We start from the raw sequence: 23,181 nt of genomic DNA on the forward strand, positions 1-23,181 counted from the left end.
AATCATCATATGCTTAATCAGCTTTCATTCTGTCAATTCTTTCTTGTTCATTAACCTCTGAATTATGATAATTGACTACTATAGTAAGAACCAACTGATCCAATCCCTTGACCACCTTTTCATCAGTGTCAAAATCAGCTATCAAATTTTTAGTATCAGGATTTGTATCTGCCTCAAGAGTTACATTTGCATTAGTTATATCAACTTGAGCAATGTCAGTGGTTGATTTCTTCTTCCTTTGAACAATCATCTCTTCAGCATTCTGAACTTCTTCTGCTAATTCATGTCCTTGTATATGAACAAAACCTTCTCTAGAAAGGACATTCAGAAATGCAGAATCAATTGCAACCATTTGACTTGGTTTAGAAATCCTTCCTCCTCCTCATCTTCATCTAGCTCTTGTAGATCTTCCACCTCTTTTTCCTCTTCCTTTAGAAGTGTTGGTTTTTGCTTCAATTTGAGCCATTAACTCCTTTTGTTGCATAACTGCTTCTTCATTTGTTAGATCAGGAAATTCTTCAGTTATCAATCCAAGAGCACTCCTAGCATTCTTTTACTCAAACCTTTTATCTTTGTAGTACAGAACAATCTCTTCACCTATTTCCTTGTGTCTGTAAGGAAAGAACAACCCTTTAGCATCTGCTAGGTTAGAGATTGTAACATCACCAGTTTCAAGAGCATCACCGTTAGTCTTGTGCTTAGCTTCATGAGCACCAGTAGGCTTTCCTTGTCCAGAAGAATCAGATCTTTTGGAATATTGAGGTTGTTGAGCAGTAGGAACAATAGGAACATTTGAAACCGGATTTTTATCACCATCACCATTAGTATCTTTATCTTTCAACTGAATAGAATCAGGTGTACATTTTATAGCAACTATCTTCTCCCCCTTTTTTGCATCAGTATTTGAAAGAAGAGAAAACATAGCATCCAGTGTAGCAGCCATAGAAGATACTTTATCTTCCAAAGAGGAAAGTCGAGAATCCATGATTTGTTGAGATTGAACTACACCTTTAATGATAGTTCTCACACTTGTGAGTTCAGAAGAAGTAGGTGTATTGATCATGAATGCATCAATCGTATCCTTAACTGTAGCATGAGATTTCTTCATATCAGCAAGTTCAAAATGGAGTCCTTTGACAGAAATGGTAGAGGCCTTAAGATACAATTTCAGATCAGGATTTTGAATTTCATCATAGGCCCTATGAACATGTTGCATTCCAACAGCAGATGAGATATAAGTATGTGCATCTCTTCATGCAAAATCCTATTCAGTCTTTCGAAAATGCTCAGCATCAGCATTGTAATAAGAAGGATCTGCATTGAAATATGAAGAACCAACATTGGACTTCTTAGATGTAGCAATAGTAGTCTTAAGCTGAGCTGTGTCAGAATCATCATGATCACTATCTTCATCAAAATAAAAACTAGACAGACACTCAAAAGAATTTGCAGAGCTAGGCAGAATTGCTTTTCCTTTATGAGGATCCTTAGCAATAGGTGTCTGTTCCTGATGAGATCCTGAAACATAAACAAGGTAACACCTAGATCTCTCTGTTCTTTTTAAGTGATCTCATCACTTCTCACACAATATATTACTTTTAAGAGTAATATTTTCTCACAGAAGAAAGTTTATAAGTAAAGAAACATTTATAAAATTCTTTTCTCAAAGCTAACTCTCCTTTTGCCAATACAGGAGACTGCCACTCAAAATTTAATTTTCTCTCATAGTATTTTCACACAGTCTCACAGAAAAGCACAGTCGCATATTTTTTTTCAAAGAAATAAGAGATGGATGAGAGGAGTAGTATGCTTGTCATATAAATAGAGGTAACCTCAAACAAGAGACTATTTATAATCATACAAACATGAGGAACAGTGAAAGAGAATATTCAATACCTGAAGGAGAGTCCTCAAGTGGAAGTAATGATAGTGGAGGAACAAGCAACACATAAGAATGCTTGAACAAGCTAGTCAGCAGCAAGGAATCATCAGTATTAGTTGTTGTAGTGGAAAGTTGAGCAGTATCAGGATTTGTTATAGCATCAGGATTTGATTTGTCAGGAGAATAAAATAGGCCAACATCAGTACTTTGAACCGATGGTTCTTGTGTGGCCTGAGGAATACGAGCTGCTTCACCAAGTTTTGGTGATGGTTCTTGTGTACTCTCCTCAAACATAAGATCATTAATAACTGCATCCACCTTTGACAGTTCATCCTGATGAGCTTTCTTTTCCTTCAAGAGTAGTGCAGAATCAGCAAGAAGATCACTTTGAGAAAAATTAACAATTATTTGTGCAACCTCTAGGTCTGCATCTTCCCTTTGAGAAGATGGTTCTTGTGTGACTGGATGTGTCTCAGTTGCTAAATCCCTTTGAGAAATAGGTTCTTGTGGACTGACATCCATTGCAGAGGACTGAGCCTTTTTCTTCTTTCTGATGTACCCAACTACTTTTTCACCTTTTCTTTTCAAACTACTCTTGTCAGCTGTCTGGAGCACTTCAGTTTCTTTGATCACTAGAATCTTCTTGAGTACAGCACTAGCATCGATAGTTGGCTCCTTGGTATCAGTGATGTCAACAGAGTCATCAGGAATTGCAACTGTTGAGTTCTTGATCTGAAACCTAGACCCAATGAGCATCTGATCATCAGAGTTAGAATCATCTTGCATGATCAGTCTTCTTAACCTGACTGGAAAACATTCTTCTTTCTTCTAACTCTCACTCAGTAAGGCCTTTAAAGTTTTCTGTTCAAAAAGAACATATTTCTTAACTAACCTTTTTTTTGTTATAACTGATGCCTTTTGGGAGACAGCAGAGGAGGCTAATTTAGGAGCTGAATGAGAGTGTTTTTTGGGAGAAAGAATGCTTGGGTTAGAAACAAGATGGGTAGGGTCTTGTTCCACAACATCAGGAAATATTACAGAGGTGCCAGCATCAAGATTTGCAGACACTTGTGAAGGAGTAGGTCTATTTCTCAATAGAAATTGCCTGATCTCCCTAGGCAGGAAAGGAGGTCCTGAAAAATTATTCTTTTCATCTCTTTTAATGTGATCAGTAATAGCCTTCTCAGAAATTTGAAACACAGGAAGCAATTCATCATTATCAAATTCAGCATTAGGGCATAGAAAATTAAAAATTATTTGAAGAAATCTAGTATACCCTATTACTCCTGATGTATCTGCTCTCCTAACAATTATGAATTGAAGAATATTATTACCATAGTCAAAATTACCAGACTAAAGGAGAGAGAACCCAATTTTCAGAGAAGTAGATGGAAGAGCATCAAAATTTTTTGTTTATTCAAGAAACACTTGCTGATGTAATCAAAGAAGAAATTCCGTTCTCTCTTCAATTTTGTCCTTGTCAATTTGCCAATGGTTATCATAATTATCAGGAGCACCATCACAAGCAGGCAATCTCAATGCTTGAACCAGGACATCAGCATCAACCTGATACCTGCGTCCTTTATATTCAAACGAGAAAGCAGTGTTTGTTTCATTAACTAGAGCTGTATTCCATACCTGCATTAGAGCCCTGTATGACACCTTAGTAGGATTTGTTAGAGCATACCCAATTAGACATTGGAGTAAGAAATCATGTATATCATGAAAAGATTGTGGAAACTGCTGATGTGTTAGCAGAGCCAAGTAGTTATTGGTTCCAAAAGTGTTTCCATGAATGATAGTGGTTTGGTTGAAGAATGGTGAAACCTCAGAAGGTGACATGATGTTTGTAGGAGATGAGGAAGAATATAAGTGAGATGTGGATGGTGAGGCTGTGTGTATGATGATTTATGTCATAGAAGTTCTTGTGCGTATATAAGTTTGTAAAGCTGAGTTGTATATAATATACACAAAGAAGGAAGCTTAGTGAATTAGACTTCTGACAGATGGCAATTACTGAGTAATAGGATTTAAAAGTGGAGTAAAGTGCAGAATTAGCAACAAAATACGTACAATTTTTTTTAAAAAAATACTATATGAATTTGTTCAACGGATAATCCACTATTAAACAATTATTAAATAAGATATTCAGTTTTCAGCACTAAACAACTCAGAAATTATTTTTCAATAATATTCTAAAGTAAAGCATGCTGACCTGTCATCAGTATTTGGAACCTCTTATCTGTCAGTGTTTGACAATGCCAGGATTTGATGAGTCAAATTCATTAGTATTTGTCAAAACAACTCAAGCTTATCAGAAAACCACAATTTTAATCTCAAGAATCATCAAAAGATACATGTTAAGTGTATGATTTAGAGATTAACATGCTACAATTAAGAACAAGCACATGCATACACAGCTAAGGAACATAGATTAGGTCTTGTAAAACAAAACAAACCGAATTTCATTAATATTTCAAGATAGTACATTTCTTGAAATTTTTGATTACATGCATAGGTGATTACAATATAATCCTGGTCTAATAGAGAAGAACTTCAACAGCCTTAGTCTAAGAAGCTAAGTTGTTGATGTTTATTATTTCCTCCTCCTATTCACGAACAACACAGCAAGACGGATGATCCGTTCCTGCTGACGAAGAGCTTCTCGCCTTTCTTCCTCCAAGCGATCGAGATGGAGGCGATAATCCATCTCGAAGAACAGAAGATGCGTTGTGACCTCCTGTGGAACCCAGTTCCACACTACACTGGGAATGGTAGTGATGTGCCATTCCTTCTGCCAATCTTCGCAGCTAAACTCCATATTGAAGGTTTTGTAGTTCATGAATATATTGCATTGAACCATTTTTATGAGAGAAAAGAGAGAGAAAGGGAGAGTTGAGAGTTGAGTGTTGAGAATATATGATTGGACTGGAAGAGAATGATGGTTTAAATAACCGAGAGAGAGAGAGAGAGAGGGAATATCAAAGGACTAGGGGTTTGATTAATTATTAAGTGTATAATTAACTTAATGATTTAACCAAAAAATATCTTATTGAAGCGCGTCTCCATAGACTAATTTGCAATGCTAACAATGATATATATTCATACATGCACATTTAGCAAATAAATTCACTTAATTTATCATGCATATAATGAAATACATCAAAAATTCCCAACGTAATATCTTCAACAACATTTAGGACATATCAGGATTTGATCAATATACATCAGGATTTGATCAAATATAAATTAAAAGAAAATTACATGTCCCAACTAACCATATCAAGTTCATTGACAAGATTTGTAAATGTTTCTTCAGGTAATGGCTTCGTGAAAATATCAGTCAGCTGTTGATCAGTGGGAACAAAATGAAGCTCAATTGTCCCTTCCATAACATGTTCTCTTATAAAGTGATATCTGATACTGATATGCTTAGTAAGAGAGTGTTGCACTGGGTTTCCTGGAATAGCAATAGCACTTTGATTATCACAATAAATAGGAATTTTAGAAAATGATAATCCATAGTCCATGAGTTGATTCCTCATCCATAACAACTGAGCACAGTAGCTTCCAGCTGCAATATATTCAGCTTCAGAAGTTGAAGTAGAAATGGATTTCTGCTTCTTACTGAACCATGAGACTAATCTTCCTCCCAAAAACTGACAGCTCCCGGATGTACTCTTCATGTCTATCTTGCAGCCAGCAAAGTCAACATCCGAATATCTACATAATCCAAAATCAGCTTCCCTTGCATACCCGAGACCAAGTGATGTAGTGCCCTTGAGGTATCTGAAAATTCTCTTCACTGCAATAAGATGTGGCTCCGTAGGATTTGCCTGAAATCTTGCGCACAAACAAGTTGCAAACATAATGTCTGGCCTATTAGCTATTAGGTACAAAATAAAACCAATCATACCTCTGTAATTTATGACATCAACTATTGTACCTTCATGAGGATCAAGCTTTATAGTAGTTGTCATAGGAGTAGTTGCAGTTGTACTTTCTTGCAAATTAAACCTTTTCAACAGATTCTTTGTGTACTATGACTGAGTAATGTAGATGCCATTATCAGTTTCCTTAATTTGCAACCCCAAGAAATAGCTCATCTCTCCCATCATACTCATTTGATATCTTGATTGCATCAACTTTGAGAACTTATCACACAGTTTTTGATTAGTTGATCCAAAAATGATATCATTCACATAAATTTGAACTAAAAGCAAATCTTTACCTTGATTTAGATAAAATAAAGTTTTATCTATTGTACCTCTTTTGAATCCACTTTCAAGCAGAAACTGAGCAGGGGTCTCATACCATGCTCTAGGTGCTTGCTTTAGTCCATAGAGTGCTTTATCAAGTCTATAAACATAATCAGAATGTTTAGGATCCAAAAAACCTGGTGGTTGTTCAACATAGACTTTTTCTTCAAGTTCTCCATTGAAAAATGCACTCTTGACATCCATCTGAAAGACTTTAAATTTCTTATGTGCAGCATATGCCAAGAAAATTCTGATTGCTTCCAACCTAGCAACAGGAGAAAATGTTTCATCATAGGTAATGACTTCCTGTTGGGAATATCATTTAGCCACTAACCTTGCCTTTTTTCTGACAATGGTTCCATCAGAATCATTTTTATTTCCGAAGACCCACTTTGTGCCTACAATTGACTTGTTTTTAGGTCTAGGCACCCGCTTCCATACTTCATTTCTTTCGAACTTGTTCAACTGTTCTTGCATAGATATGACTCAATCTGTATCCTTAAGTGCATCTTCCACTTTCTTTGGCTCTTCTTTTGAAAGTAGATTGTGATACAAACATTCATTTTGAGTAGCACTCCTTGTCTTTACACCTTCATCAAGATTTCCAATGATCGGATCAGGAGTATGATCTTTAGTTCATTTTCTAGCACTAGGAAATGTCCTTCTTGAGCTAGATGCTCCCCCTGAATCATATGCCTCATCAAATACATCTGAGGCTCCCCCTGAATCAGTACTGTTATCTCCTGATGAAGTATTAGGACTTGACTCATGTCCATCTGATATTAAATCAGCATTATATTATGAATGACCAGATTGAGAAGAACCTTGAGTTGATTCTTCAGTGTTAGTACTATCAGTTGAACCTTGATGTTGCTCCCCTCAACATGTGCAAATTCATTAGTACAATGATCATCTTCAGGATCTGAAGGAGTATCAGAATTTGGATCATCAGTAATTGACAGTCCATTAGAGTTTGATACAGATTCCAGCAGTGCATTTTCATTTGCAAAGATTAGACTTTCATAAGAGTTTTCTTCAAAACCAGGAATCTTCTTATCATCAAAAGATACATTGATGGAGATAGCTACAGTATTTGTTCTCAGATTGAAAACCCTGTATGCTCTTGATGGTGAGTAACCAACAAATATTCCTTCATCAGCTTTAGATTCAAATTTTCCTAGCTGATCAGTATGAGTTCTCAGAATAAAGCACTTACATTCAAATACATGAAGATGTTTGAGACTGGGCTTCTTTTCTTTCAGCATCTGATAAGGAGTGACACCATGTATGTTTATTAGTGTGATATTCTGAGTATAGCAGGCTGTGTTTACTGCTTCAGCCCAGAAGTAAGTGGGTAATTTGGCTTCTTCTAGCAGAGTTCTGCCAGCTTCAATCAGGGTTCTGTTCTTTCTCTCAACAACACCATTTTGTTGGGGTGTGCCAGGAGCTGAGAATTGTTGTTGTATGCCTTTGTACTTGCATACTTCCTCCATCTTCGAGTTCTTAAACTTAGTGCCATTATCACTTCTCATTATTTTCACTTTGAAGTTGGATCCATTCTCAATTTGCCTTATATGATCCAGAAGAATTTCTGGAGTTTCATCCTTCCTATGTAGAAAATAAACCCAAGTGTATCTAGTGAAATCATCAACAATTACAAGTGTGTACCTTTTCTTGTTGATAAACATTATGTTTACTGGTCCAAAAAGATCCAAGTGTAACATATGATATGGCTCAGTGATAAGGAATTCTATTTTACTTTTGAAGGATACTCTTTTTTGCTTGGACTTTTGACAAGCATCACAAAGACCATCAAATGAGTATATCATATTTGGTAATCCTCTTACTAGCTCATTTTTGGCAAGTTCATTGATTGAATTGAAGTTGAGATGTGAGAGCTTCTTGTGCCAGTTCCAGCTCTCATCTATTGATGCCTTTGAGATAAGGCAAGTAGCTTCTTGCTCAAGACTTTCATGCAGTCTTGCTTCATATATGTTTCCATGTCTATATCCCATCAAGACAATTTTCTTTGACTTGTTATGAACAACTTCACAGTGAGAGTCATAGAACACCACATGATAACCTCTATCAGTAATTTGACTGATGCTTAGAAGATTGTGCTTTAGTCCTTCCACCAGAGCTACATTCTCTATTACTACCTTTCCAATTATCAAGTTGTCATATCCCAGAGTATGTCCCATTTTTCCATCCCCATAAGATACATCTGGGCCATCCTTCCTCTCAAATTCTGACAGCAGGGATTTATTTCCAGTCATGTGTCCTGAACATCCACTATCCAATGTAAGAGTATTTTTCCTGTTACCCTGCAATCAGAGGAGTGATTAATTAGAAGGATTTTTAAGGACCCGCACTTGTTGGGCCCTCAATTTGGACAACTTAAGTCTTTGTGATTCAGGCTTACTTTTGACAGTTTTTCCCTTGTCAGGATTTGTCTTATCAGAAGTAGATTTAGTAGAACTAGAAGAATTAAGCACACAAGTAGTTTTATTGAATTTAGGAAAAGGTTCATAATATTTATGATAGAACTTATGATAGGAACTACAAGTGTAAATTGAATGCCAACTACTACCACAATGAAAACAAGGATTTTGTGCTTTGTAAAATACTGATCTACCCCTAACACCAGATTCAGGAATAGCAGTTTTCATTTTCTTTCTCCTCCTGCATATAATAGCAAGATGATTAGTATTACCACAGTTAAAATAAGTTTTTCTATGAGCATTGGGAACAAACTTATAGTTAGAATCCTTAGAAATACCTTGCTTACCATTCCTGTTTCTTTTAGGACTTTTTACTTGAGGTTCGCCAGTAACCTCAGATAATTTCTTTTTCAATTGTCTTTTAGACAGAAGTCCTATGTTCTTTTCTTTCTTAACAGTCTTAATGGTTTCTTCGTTTTCCTTTCTTTGATTTTTATCACTTACTACCTTTTCTTGAGATGCTGAGGTTGAACCCTTCTCAAAGGTAGATTTGGGTTCTTCAGCTTCCAAAGAGATAAACTTAACAGGAGTCTTAAGGGTAATTTTATTTTCAGTTTCAACATCTTTAACTCCATTTACATAACCAATACATTCTTTTCAGTTTTTCTTAGAAATCATCTCATGAACCTTTTGCCTGAAACAGTCCAGGTTTTAAGGGTTTTCCTCACATATTCTAATTATTTCTCTACTATATTGTACTTAATTTCTAGTATCTTTGCTGTATGTTTAGCTTTCTCCACCAGCTTTAGAGTCCTTTCCTTCTCTTCTTCCAGACGACTTCCTTTCTCCACCAGTGAACTTCTTTCTGAAGTTTCCTTTCTTCTGAGAGTTTCTGAATTTCATCCTCTTGAAGCCCTTAACTAGTAATGCAGCAGTTTGCATGACATCAGAATCTGTCACGTTCTCATCAGTTTCAGAATAATTATCCTCATCAGGAATTGATGATAAATCATCCGTATCTGATTCTGGCAGATTGTTCTTTTTCCTTGAAGCTTCAACACACCTGTATTTTGAAGCTTTAGCATTTACTTTCAAAGAAACTGATTTTCCCTTGTTGCTTTTCCTCTCTTTTCTTTGCCGAACTTCCAAATCATGAGTTCTCAGCATGCCATAGATTTCATCCAGAGTGACTATTTCCAAATCATACTGATGTCGTATGATTGAAGTCTGAGTCTCCCATTCCTCATTCAAAGCTCTCAGAAACTTGGTGTTTGAGTCTTCCAGATCGTACACATTTCCCACCAAAGATAGGTTGTTTAGCAGAGTGAGAAACCTATCATAGATGTCAGTGAGACTTTCATCAGACTTGGCCTCAAAATGTTCATATTCTTGAATTAGAACAGCCCTTCTGTTCTTCTTGATGGCCATGGTTCCTTGACACTGAGTCTCAAGAGCATCCTAGATCTCCTTGGCAGTCTTGTAGGCTGTAACTTTGTTTGACATCACGAAGTCAAGACTGTTATGCAAAATGTTTCTTACCTTTGCATCCTTCAACACAACAACTTTTTCTTCCGGTGACCACTCACTCTTCATTTTCAACTGAAGATGTTCAGAAACAGTAGGAATTGCAGGCACCGATTTTGTTGGCTTTTAAGGTCCATCATTGATTACGTCGAGGTAGTCTTGATCTGTAGCTTCCAGGTGCATGAGCATCTTCACCTTCCATGTGGGATATTCAGTCTTTTTCAGAATGGGGATTTTAATACTTTCATTCTTGTTCAGAAACATGTTTATATCACTTCTGATTGTAAATTTATCAATTGGCTCTAATACCAATTATTTCCCAGTAGTAATAAAATTGTTTAAGGGGGGTTGGATACAATTATATAGATGTTTCGAACAAGTATAAAAATATAACAGTTCTTTATATTTCTTATAAAAAATGTTACAAACTCTCTCACGAAATAGTGATGTTCTTGAGAGCTGCTAGGTCAAACAATACTCGAGTTAATCACTATGTGATGACCTATAATACACAGCTGCTATAAATCAATCTGAGATATGCATTATCAATTACTAACAGAAAATGATACATATCTTTAACTGAATACATAAAGTCCTATAACTCAGAACGTTACAGATATCCATCCCTCAAAATAAGGAACATAATCAATCTTCACAACAGACTGCCTTCAGATGCTGATGACATAAAGATACTGATGATGCATCAAATCTTGATGACACATCAAATACTGATGACATCTCAAACGCAGTCAGATCCTGGGCTTCTTCTGATCATTTAGAATCAGCACGTAACAGTACTCTCACTATAAGAATATACTTATTCCTAAGGACTCACTTCTTACGGTCTAGGATCTGGATTAGCTGCTCCACGTAGGACAAATCTGGCTGAAGCTCGATTGGCTCATACTCAATGGATTGGTTCGAATCAGGGATATACCGCTTCAACATTGAGACGTGGAACATTATGAATATGTTGCAGTTGCGGCAGCAACGCTAACTCAGGAAACCTTACCTACTTTTCTCAGTACTTAAAACGGTCCTATATACCTAGGACTTAGCTTACCTTTCTGACCAAATCTAACTAATCCTTTCCGAGGCGAAACTTTCAGCAATACTAATTACCCAATTTCTATATCCATATCCTTTCGATATAAATCTGCATTCTTCCTCTATCTATGATGAGCTGCTTCTAACCTTTTTCGAATCAATACCACTGCATCCTTAGTTTGTTGAACTAACTCAGGCCCTAACAACTTCTTTTCTCCAACTTCATCCCAATAAAGTGGGGATCTACATTTTTGTCCATATAAAGCTTCATAGGGTGGCATTCCAATACTGGCATAATAACTATTATTATAAGAAAACTCTATTAACATTAAGTGATCATCCCAATTCCCTTTAAAATTCAAAGCACATACTCTCAACATATTTCTATAGTCTGAATCGTTCTTTCACTTTTTCCATCTGTTTGAGGATGATAAGCGGTGCTCATTTTCAATTTGGTTCCTAAGCATTCTTGAAACTTAGTCCAAAACCTTGAATTAAATCAAGGGTCCCTATCCAATACGATGGAAACTAGATCCCCATGCCTGGATACAATCTCATCCAAATATAGCTTGATTAGCTTTTCTAAGGAATATCTCTTGTTGATTGGAAGGAAATGTGCTGACTTTGTTAATCTATCAATGATGACCCATATAGCGTTGTGATTTGATCTAGTCTTTGGTAGTCCAACCACAAAGTCTATTACAATGTCTTCCCACTTCCACTGAGGAATTTCCAAGGGTTGCAACAATCCACTGGGTCTTTGGTGTTCGGCCTTTACTCGTTGACTTTTATTATAATATCTGGGATATATAGTGTAATTATTTTTGTCAATAAATAAATATTCTGTAATTATTTTGTGATTATCCTGTGAATTATCTGTTAAGTAGTATATGTGTTGGATATTTAAATATGATAAAATCTGAGTATTTTAATTTTTATATGTCCAAAATAAAATGTAGATAATTGTCATATCTTTCTATTAATTTTTATCTTGTTATATGATTTTATAAAAGATTTATGGATTTAATAAATTATTTTTCCGAGTATTTATAAACTATCTTGTATAACCGAGAACCAACCGACTTTAATCTTTTTTACGTTTTTGCAACCCGGAAGTCTCGGGAAAACTCCTTCCTAACCTAACTGTAATATTCCGAGCATTTTCCATGTTTTGACTTTTTCGATCCGGAATACGATTTTCCCCGTGCGGGTCCCAGTGCAAAATTTTCTATACAATATTCGTTTCGGTAAATCCTTATACAATATGCGTATATGTGTATTGTTTAACTGTTTTAATCATAACTTTCAATCCGTAAATTGGATTTGGGTGAAACGAAGGGTAGATAGAAGCTTATAACGAATATAATCAAGTGAGAATAAGTATTGATAGACTTGTGATATCTCAGCAGAAGAAGAGAGGCGTAGGAAAGGGAAGCAAGTAGTTGGTAAATAAGAATCGATATACGAAAGCAAGTGAAGTGTTAGCGAGTTAAGACAAGGCAAGTATTTCCGAACCTTCTTGATATATTGCGAGTAATTGAATAGTTCTGTTTTATATTGCAAGTGTTTTGAAGCACGTAACCCCAAAGCCTGATTCCAGTTATTGATTGTTGGATACCCAGATACGAACCACAGATATACGATACTACTCCAAAAATACATAAAGTAAATATCAATCACTGAACTGAAATTGTTTCACATACAAACCTTCATACCTTATACATTAAAAGACTAATCCTTACAACCACAAGACTTTGATTCTTCTGTTATCCAATTCTTTTACCGGCTGATAGCCAATCCTTGTATTTACCATATTGTCTCCTGATAATGATTACAAATCACCTTATGCTTGAAAACCAATGTTATTTATGATTCTGTTTATTGATTTGCATTGTTTATTCTGTTATTGTTATAGAATTGGATTGTTTTATAAAAATTTGGACCAGATTCGTGGTCAGACCAGATTGGTGATCATGTTAGGCCAATGTGTGCCTTGGATCCAGTAATTAGAGCAGAGCTGCGTGCCTTGCTCGGGGTTAGTGTGTGACTGATCAGCAGCCTACCCTTGGTTTTTAAAATGAAAAGTTAATATCCAATTATAATCATTGCTTATCCATAAACTTGATACCTTAAATCATTTCATTTGATCATTATTTAATCTCAGTATTGTCAATGTGACTTGCTGAGCTAGTTAGCTCATTTATGCAATTCTGTTTATGCTCTTTTCCAGTTAAGAATGAACCTGTTGGTAGCGAGGATCCCGAATCAAGTGAGTGAGCTAGGATTCCAGGTTGAGCGGAATAAGCTAGCTGAAGACTTTTGTGATAGTTTAAGTTTCGAAGTTTGTAAAAATGTTTAATATTCAGTTGTAAGTTTAAATAGTTGGGATTTGGACATTTGTAATATAAGTGTGTGTTTGTGGCTTGTGTGCATACTTTAACCTGTTGTGATCCGTGGATGAAGGTAAGTAGGGTCACTACATATTATTATTATTATCTCTATTATTATTATCATAAGCAGGTTTATAAATGGTGTGTGTGTGTTATGGACCCCAAACTTCTGACCCGGGTTTAGAGGGCGCCACAGGTTTGGTATCAGAGCTACAGGTTATAAGTCACTGACACAAGCCTAGATTGTTGGGATTGGGTAGAGGATTAAGATTAGAAGTAAGGAATAGAAAGATAGAACGTTGAGAGGTTGAGTGTGACTGAATAATAGGTGTTAGTATGATTCGCGTTGTGGTTTGAGATTCGTATCTTGCGATATGATTTTCAGATAGGAGCGATGGCAGATTCCTTTGTTCCAGTACCAGCTGATCATTCTAAGCCTTCAGTCGGAGGACGGTCATCTGATCCACGTCTTGCTCTTTCACTGGTGTTGGCTATACTACCTCCTGTTGTGACGGCGGTACCAGTGCGAGCTATTCCACCTCCTGGTATGAGGCCACCTATCCGAGGACCCCCACCTGCTGATTCTGATTCTACTGGGCATTCAGTTACGGGCGTAATTTTTCAGTTTTATCTATACCCTGTAACGTACCATCGGTTTGAGGCTTGTCTTATGGATCAGGAGCATCTACGAGGACAGATCCAGGATTATTACATATCATGCGTACCAGAGATATCGGGAGTGGAGAGAGGCAGCTTAGAGAGAGGATCCAGGTGTTTCCGAGAGCAGCTGCAGTGAGGATAGCTAGAGCTACTCATGAGGATATTACCCCTGACTTTCTTGTGGAGTGGGCTACGTGGGTTTTAGAGGAGCTTGAGGAGATTGGAGGCCCAGATTTTCCATGAGCTAGAGACAGAAATGCAGAGACAGAGATGCTGAGCCAGAGTTATTATGGTAGTTTCTACATGTACATTAGTGTGTAGTGTATATCGGCAGACTTTTGGTTTGTATTTATAGACTAGACTTGTTGAGTAGTGTGTAGGTTTGTTGTACCTTTTTTCTTTTGCTGAAGCGTTTTCACGCTTTTACTACCAAAACTTTAATATATATATCAGTACCTTTTCTTTTCCAGCATTGTCATTTACATTACTGTACCTGCTTTATCTTACTTTATTTATTGCACCGGTTATAAACTCTTGTAATACCATGTACCCTATCCCCTTAATTGTTTACATTCTGTAAAGAAGCATGTGTAATATCCGGGATATATCTTGTAATTATTTTTGCTAATAAATAATTATTATATGTGTTCAGTATCTATTCTGTGAATTAATTGTTAAGTGTTAAAAGTGTTTGGATGTTTAAAAATAATATTAATTGAGTATTTTAATTTTTATATGTCCAAAATAAAATATAGACAATTGTCATATCTTGCTAATTATTTTTATGTTGATTTATGATTTTATAGGAAATATATGGATTTTATAAAAATTTTTTCCGAGTATTTAAAAACTATTCTATACAAACGGGAACCAACCGACATCATCTGTTTTTATGTTTTATAACCCGAAACTCTTCTGAAAACTCCTTCCTAACCTAATTGCAATATTCCGAGCATTTTCTATGTTTCGACTTTTTCGATCCGGCGTACGGTTTATCCTGCGCGGGTCCTGGCGCTACATTTTCGATACATTATTTATTTCGGTAAATCGATAAAACTCGTAATTTCGATAAACAGGATCTTTTTATTAAACTATCACAATTATCACCTCGTAATACGTGTATCCAGGCGCTGAGACCAAGACCGCAGTACAAATTGTACTGATATGGATAATTAACCCGAAAACTGGTACCGTTTGGATCAGTTTTTATAAATAAACGTACCATTTTATATCCCAAATGATCCAACGGGATACTAATTTTCCGTAATTATAAATAGCCTTTACCGTATTTTATTCCGTATCAAAAATCATTTGCAGTCAGTAATTATAAAATTTTCCAGAGAAAATACTTATATTCATAAACCTTTCTGAGAATGAAACCAACAATCGGAGGTGTTACCGGAGTCCGTTTGAAAAGCTCGAGTACTCAAAACGAAGGTCTTGAGGTGTACTATCAGATTCTGTGAACCATATACCTGCAGAAATCAAGGTTTATTTTCTGGAAATTTGTTTATTTTTGAATTATTTTTATTAAAAATATGAATTTTTGTTTGGATGATTGTTTGAATGGTTTGATGATTGCAGGTTGTAGAGCTTTTTTTCCTGATGATTTTCATATGTCATATGTCTGATTTGGAGTTCAATAACATGTTCAAAATTGAGTTTAATCTTCGAATTTTAAAATTAGGGTTTATAACCCGTATGAATGTTTTCCATTGAAATTTGGGGCTTTTTGATTTAGAGGTTATTAGCTGTTGATTTATAGTGGGTTGTGTTCCTTATGAAATTTGCAATCGATTGGTATATAGCTCGTTAACAGAGGATGTCTGAATCGAAGGGAGTTGTGTTTTGAAGTTTTCAATGTCTCGCCGGAAACCGGCGATGTTCGTGGCCATTTTCCGGCCAGGACAGGGATGATTGATGTGTTTTTATTGCATGAATAGGTTCCTGGTGTTGTGTAGAGTATATCTGGAGCAGATGGTAAGGTGAGGGTACCAGAATCGTTTTCTCCGGCCACCCCTGTGTTTTCCGGCGACTAGAACTGTAAAATTACAGTTTAGTACCTCAATTATTGGGGACGATGAAGTTCAGTCCCTGAACTTTCCAGAGTTTGCAAATTTAGGATTCCTGTTTTAAAAATATTCAAAAATCATATTTTCTATTTATTTTAATTATGAAAATTCGTTTTTAATTTCTGAAAATTCCAAAAATTATTATTTTAATTCCAAAAATTATTTTTAATTCAAAAATAAATCTGAATTAATTAGTTAATTAATTTTAGTTAATTATTAATTGATTAGTTGGTCAATTAATTCAAAAATTAATTGATTAATTGATTTAATTAATTATTAACTGATTTTAATTAATTATTTTATTAGATTTAATTATTTAAAAATGATTTAAAAATTCCAAAAAATATTTTCGAGCTTTAAAATATTATTTTAAATTATTTTCAAGGCTCGATAAATATTTTAAAATTGTTTTGAAGCCAGATTTGGCCAACCGAATCCTGTTTATTACTCCGAAATTGATCCAACGACCAGTTTTAATTCCGAAAAATATTTTAAAAATTATTTTAAATACCTGAAGGCCTGTTTATGACCCGAGACTTCTTTATAAATGATATATCATTGATTATTTAACGTGTTATGTGCTATATGTGACTTGTTGGTTAATTGTCGGTCTATATATTCGATATTTACTTATTTATAGTATAACTTTCAATCCGTTAATCGGATTTGGGTAAAACGAAGGGTAGATAGAAGTGTGTCTTAAATAGAATCGTATGAGTTAAATATTGATAGATGCTTATGATATGTGAGGAGAAGAGGCAAGGAGTAGGAAAGGGAAACAAATAGTCTAGGAGTAGACGGTTGTGATTGAAAGTTAGAGAAGTATAGCAAGCTAATATCAGGCAAGTGTTCTGAACTTTCTCAAGATATATTGTAGTGGATTGATAGTCCTGTTCTATATTACAAGTGCTTTGAAGCACTGAACCCAAAACCCTGATTCAATTATTGATCTTGAGCCGTAAACTTTAGTCATTCTAAACCATTGATTGTTGTATACCCAAATACGAACCACAGATATACGATAATCCTCCACAAATACATAAAAACTAAATACCAAACACTGAATTGAATTACTTACATAGTCAAACCATTGTACCTTATGCTTTGAAAGACCAATTCCTTGAAACCCGAAAACATTGATTCCTTTGTTATCCAATTCTTTCATTACCTAACATCCAAGCTTTGAAAATGACATATTGATCCTTATGCAGATTGAAACCATTTCATTATTGAACGTCCAATGTTGTTAATGATTCTGTTTATTGCTTATTACTGTTTATTCTGTTATTATGTTAGAATTGGATTGTTTTTCTAAAATTGTGGACCAGATTCGTGGTCAGACCATATAATGGTGAAGTTAGGCCAATGTGTGCCTTGGATCCAGTAGTTAGAGCGGTGCTGTGTGCTTTGCTCGGGGTTAGTGCGTGACTGATCAGTAGCCTAACCATGGTTTTTAAAATGAAAATATAATATCCAATTCTAAATCATAATTCATTGTGCACTCGATATCGTAACCCTTTTTATTTGATAATCATTATTCTCAGTTTTGTCATTGTGACTTGCTGAGCTAGTTAGCTCATTTGTGCGATGTTGTTTATGTTCTTTTCCTGTTAAGAAGGAACCAGTTGGTAACGCAGATCCCCAGTCCAACGCGAGAGCCAGGGGTTCAGGTTGATCGAGTTAAGCTAGTAGGTTTCTTTTGGGATAATTTGAGTTTGTAAAAGTTTGTAATAATGTTTAATACTCAGTTCTGAGATTGGATAGTTGGGATTTAAACGGTTTGTAATATAAGTGTGTGTTTGGCTTGTATGTATACTTTAACCTGTTGCGGTCCATGGTAGTTGGTAAGTAGGGTCACTGTATATTATTATTATTTTTATTATTGTTATAAGCAGGTTATAAATAAGGTGTGTGTGTGTGTGTGGACCCCAAACTTCTGACCCGGGTTTGGAGGGCGCCACACATGCAATTTACTTAGTTCAATTGTTTTAAACGTTTTCAAAAAGAGATATTGTTATTTTACAAAAACTTTTCATAAAAAAGGATTTTATTTAAAGGCTAAATAAGTTGTTTGATTCTTTACAGAAAATGCCTCCCAGAAAAAATACCTGTTCTACCAACCAGAATGAAGAAAACAACAACAATAACAACCAAGAAAACAATAACCAGGATGCAAATCCAGGTCCCATATACCCAATAGTAGCCCAGATTCTTCAGATCTTGGCTCAACAAACAGTTCAAATGACTCAACATCAGCAAAGACAAACCAACCCTCAGGTAATTTTTAAGACTTTTCAGGCGGTGAATCCACTTGAATTCATGGGTTCTTTAAATCCGATTGAAGCGAGAGTTTGGTTAAATGAGATAGAAAAGTCATTTGCTTTGGTTAAGGTAAGAGAGGAATAGAAGGTTGAGTTTGCAAGTTATTATTTTAAGAATGAAGCCACCTACTGGTGGGAAACTATTAAGATATTGGAAGGTACAGATGTTATTACTTGGGAGAGGTTCAAGGAATTGTGTCTTGAAAAGTATCTTCCCCAGTTTGTTCAAGATTAAATGTAATTGAAGTTCCTAGAGCTAAAGTAAGGAAATATATCAGTAGCGGACTATGAAAGCAAGTTTGAAGAATTGTCAAGGTTTGTACCGTCGTATGTGGACACTGACACGGTAAAAGCTATGAGATTTCAACAAGGCCTTAAGCCATGGATCAGAGGGAAGGTAGCCATATTCAAACTGGATACCTATGCAGGAGTTGTACAGAAGGCCATGATTGCAGAAATGGAGAGTAAAATGTCACAGAAGGAGAAGGAGAGTAAGAAAAGAGAGTTTGAGGGAACTAAAGGTCAGTCACAAGCAGGGAAGTTTCCAAATTTCAACCAGAAGAAAGGCAATTTTCATCCAGGAAAAAATTTTAATTTCAAGAAGCAAAATGCAGGCGACGGAGGTCAAGGCAACCGTCCAACCACTGGGAACCAGCCAAATCAACTGAGGTTAACCTTACCAGATTGTCAGGTATGTGGGAAGAAACATGGAGGAGTTTGTAATAAGTTAAATATGGTTTGTTATAGTATAATCAGAAAGGGCACTATTCAAGGGAGTGCCATAACTAGCCAGCCAGAGAGCCGGTCAATAAGAACCAGCCTATCCGGAATCCAGCAGTTAAGGTTCCAGCAGTTGGATTTACATGTTTTAAGTGCGGAAAGCTAGGACATATAGCAAGGGATTGCAAGATACCAGCCCCAGCTAGTAATGCATTAATAATCATGGGATCCACTCCAGTAATGAATGAGACTTCAAGGGCCAGAATGTTTGACATGTCTGTGAAAGACGTTATCCAGGATACTGATGTTGTGGCAGGTATGCTTACTGTGAATTCTTTATGTGCCAAAGTGTTAGTAGATCCAGGAGCAACTCGATCATTTATTTCCCAAGACTTTGTTAATAAGTTAAATTGTCCAGTTGAATTGGTAAATGAAATAATGATTGTGGAATTATCAAATCAAGAACGTGTATTTGTTAATCAAGTTTGTGTGAACTATGAGATTGAGATTTCTGGTAATAAGTTTTGTGTTGATTTGATACCATTTAAGTTAGGAGAGTTTTACGTTATTTTAAGAATAGATTGGTTATCTGAGCACGATGCTCAGATAGACTATTGTATTAAGAAGGTAATTTTGAAAATGCCAGATGAGAAAGTAGTAACGTTTAAAGGTCAGAAGCAAGCGAAGAAGTTCTTAACGATGATTCAAGCTAAGAAGTTACTGCGACAAGGATACGAGCATTTCATTGCTTATGTAATTGATAGAAGTCAGGAGCCAGCAAAACTTGAAGATATTCCAATAGTCAATGAGTTTCAAGACATATTCCCTGATGAATTACCAGGACTTCCTCCAGACAGAGAAATTGAGTTTGCAATCAACTTAGTACCCGGAACGGAACCAGTATCCAAGGCCCCTTATAGAATGATGCCCGTAGAAATGAAAGAGTTAGCAAAACAGTTGCAAGAATTGTTAGAGAAAGGAGTAATTAGACCCACTATATCCCCATGGGGTGCACCGGTACTATTTGTTAAAAAGAAGGATGGAAGCATGAGAGTATGCATCGACTATCGAGAACTCAATAAGCTTACAATCAATAATAAGTATCCGTTACCTCGAATTGATGATTTGTTTGACCAGTTGAAGGGAGCCAAATATTTTTCTAAGATTGATCTGAGATCCGGATATCACCAATTGAAGAGTATGCTAGAGGATATACCGAAGACAGTTTTTAGAACAAGGTACAGACATTATGAATTCTTAGTGATGTCTTTTGGATTAACCAATGCCGCAGCAGCGTTTATGGACTTGATGAATAGAATTTTCAAGGAGTATTTGGACAAGTTTGTTATTGTATTTATAGAAGATATTTTGATTTACTCGAAGTCAGCAGAAGACCGTGCGGAGCATTTGAGGATATTTTTGGAAATTTTGAGGAAGGAAAAGTTATATGCTAAATTCTCAAAGTGTGAGTTTTGGCTGCAGGAAGTTCAGTTCTTAGGGCACATAGTCAGTAATGAAGGGATCAAAGTGGACCCGGAAAAGATTGAGGCTATTACAAATTGGGAAAGCCCAAAAACACCAACAGAAATGAGAAGTTTCTTGGGATTAGCGGGTTATTATCGATGATTTGTTCAAGATTTCTCGAAGATTGCGACGCCTTTGACGAAGCTTACCCGGAAGAATGAAAAGTTTATATGGAACGATAAGTGTGAAGAAAGTTTTCAAAAATTGAAAAGAAGACTAATCATGGCACCTGTTTTGTCACTTCCAGATGATCAACGAAATTTTGTAATCTATAGTGATTCTTCTCATAAAGAATTAGGTTGTGTTCTGATGCAGCATGACAAAGTTATTGCATATGCATCGAGACAACTGAAGCATCATGAGTAGAAGTATCCTACTCATGACTTGGAGCTAGCAGCCATAATATTCGTTTTGAAGATCTGGAGACATTATTTATATGGAGAAAGATGTGAGATTTATACGGATCACAAAAGTTTGAAGTACATATTCACGCAAAAAGAACTTAATATGAGACATAGAAGATGGTTGGAGTTGATCAAGGACTACAACTGTACGATTAACTATCACCCAGGTAAAGCAAATGTTGTGGCCGACACGTTGAGTCGAAAAGAGAAGTTAAATGTGTTGACAATACCCGAGGAATTATACAAGGAATTTCAGAAATTGGAATTAGAAATCAGAGTTTGCAAGACTGAGGAAGCAAGAATGTATAGTATGACCTTTCAGCTAGAACTGTTAGAGAAGATAAAGAAGTGTCTCGAGGAAGTAATGGATCAAGACATCAATCGTTTGGTAGGTGAAGAATTGTGCACTCAGAAGGATGATCAAGGTATACTCAGGTTTTCTTCCAGAATTTGGATTCCACCAATGACAGAGTTGAAGAATGAAATTCTACAGGAAGCTCATAATTCAAGATATTCAATCCATCCAGGAAGTACCAAGATGTATAAAGATTTCAACAAAAATTATTGGTGGCCAGATATGAAGAGAGAAATTACAGAATGGGTCAGCAAATATTATACATGTCAGAGGGTCAAGGAAGAGCACCAGAGACCAAGTGGACTACTGTAACCTTTAGAGATTCTAGAATGGAAGTAGGAGCATATTGCCATGGATTTTATACTTGGATTACCAAGGACAAAAGCAAACCACGATGCCATTTGGATTATAGTGGAAAAACTCACCAAGTCAACTCATTTTCTCCCTATAAATGAAAGGTTTTCACTAGACAATTGGTTCACATATATCTGAAAGAGATAGTAGTTCGGCATGGAGTCCCGGTGTCTATCGTATCCGATCGAGATCCAAGATTTAATTCGAGATTTTGGAGAAGTTTTCAGGAATAGAAGCTCTTTACGGACATAAATGTCGATCACCAGTATATTGGGATGAAGTAGGAGAACGTAAGTTACTTGGACCCAAATTGGTGCAACAGACGAAAGAAGTTATTAAAGTTATTTAGAAAAGGTTAATTGCATCCCAAGACCGTCAAAGAAAGTATACAGATCAATCAAGAAAGGATATGGAATTTGAAGAGGGAGATTTAGTATTGTTGAAAGTATCACCGCGGAAAGGATTAACGAGATTTGGAAAGAAAGGAAAGTTGAGTTCTAGATATGTCGGACCTTTTGAGATCTTGAAGCGTGTTAGCAAAGTAGCCTATGAACTGGCATTACCCCCGCACATGGAGCACATTCATATTGTTTTTCATGTATCAATGCTTAAGAAGTATAATCCAGACTCCAGGCATGTAATTGAGTACGAGCCAGTAGAACTTCAGACATATTTGTGGTATGTCGGAAAGTCCAATAGAGATTCTAGAAGAAAGAGAGAAAGTGTTAAGGAATAAATTGTTAAAGTTGGTAAGAGTATTGTGGAGAAACCCAAAGGTTGAAGAGTCAACCTAGGAGTTAGAAAGTGATATGCGAGAAAAGTACCCTCATTTATTTTTTTAGGAGATTCTGAGGACAGAATCCTTTTAAGGGGGGAATGATGTAATATCTGGGATATATCGTGTAATTATTTTTGTCAATAAATAAATATTCTGTAATTATTTTGTGATTATTATGTGAATTATCTGTTAAGTAGTATATGTGTTTTGATATTTAAATATGATAAAATATGAGTATTTTAAATTTTATATGTCCAAAATAAAATGTAGATAATTGTCATATCCTTCTATTAATTTTTATGTTGTTATATGATTTTATAAAAGATTTATGGATTTAATTAATTATTTTTCCGAGTATTTATAAACCATTTTGTATAACCGGGAACCAACCGACTTTAACCGTTTTTATGTTTTTGCAACCCGAAAGTCTCGGGAAAACTCCTTCCTAAC

Source organism: Apium graveolens, chromosome 1, assembly GCF_009905375.1.
Source record: "Apium graveolens cultivar Ventura chromosome 1, ASM990537v1, whole genome shotgun sequence".
Classification (NCBI taxonomy): domain Eukaryota; kingdom Viridiplantae; phylum Streptophyta; class Magnoliopsida; order Apiales; family Apiaceae; genus Apium; species Apium graveolens.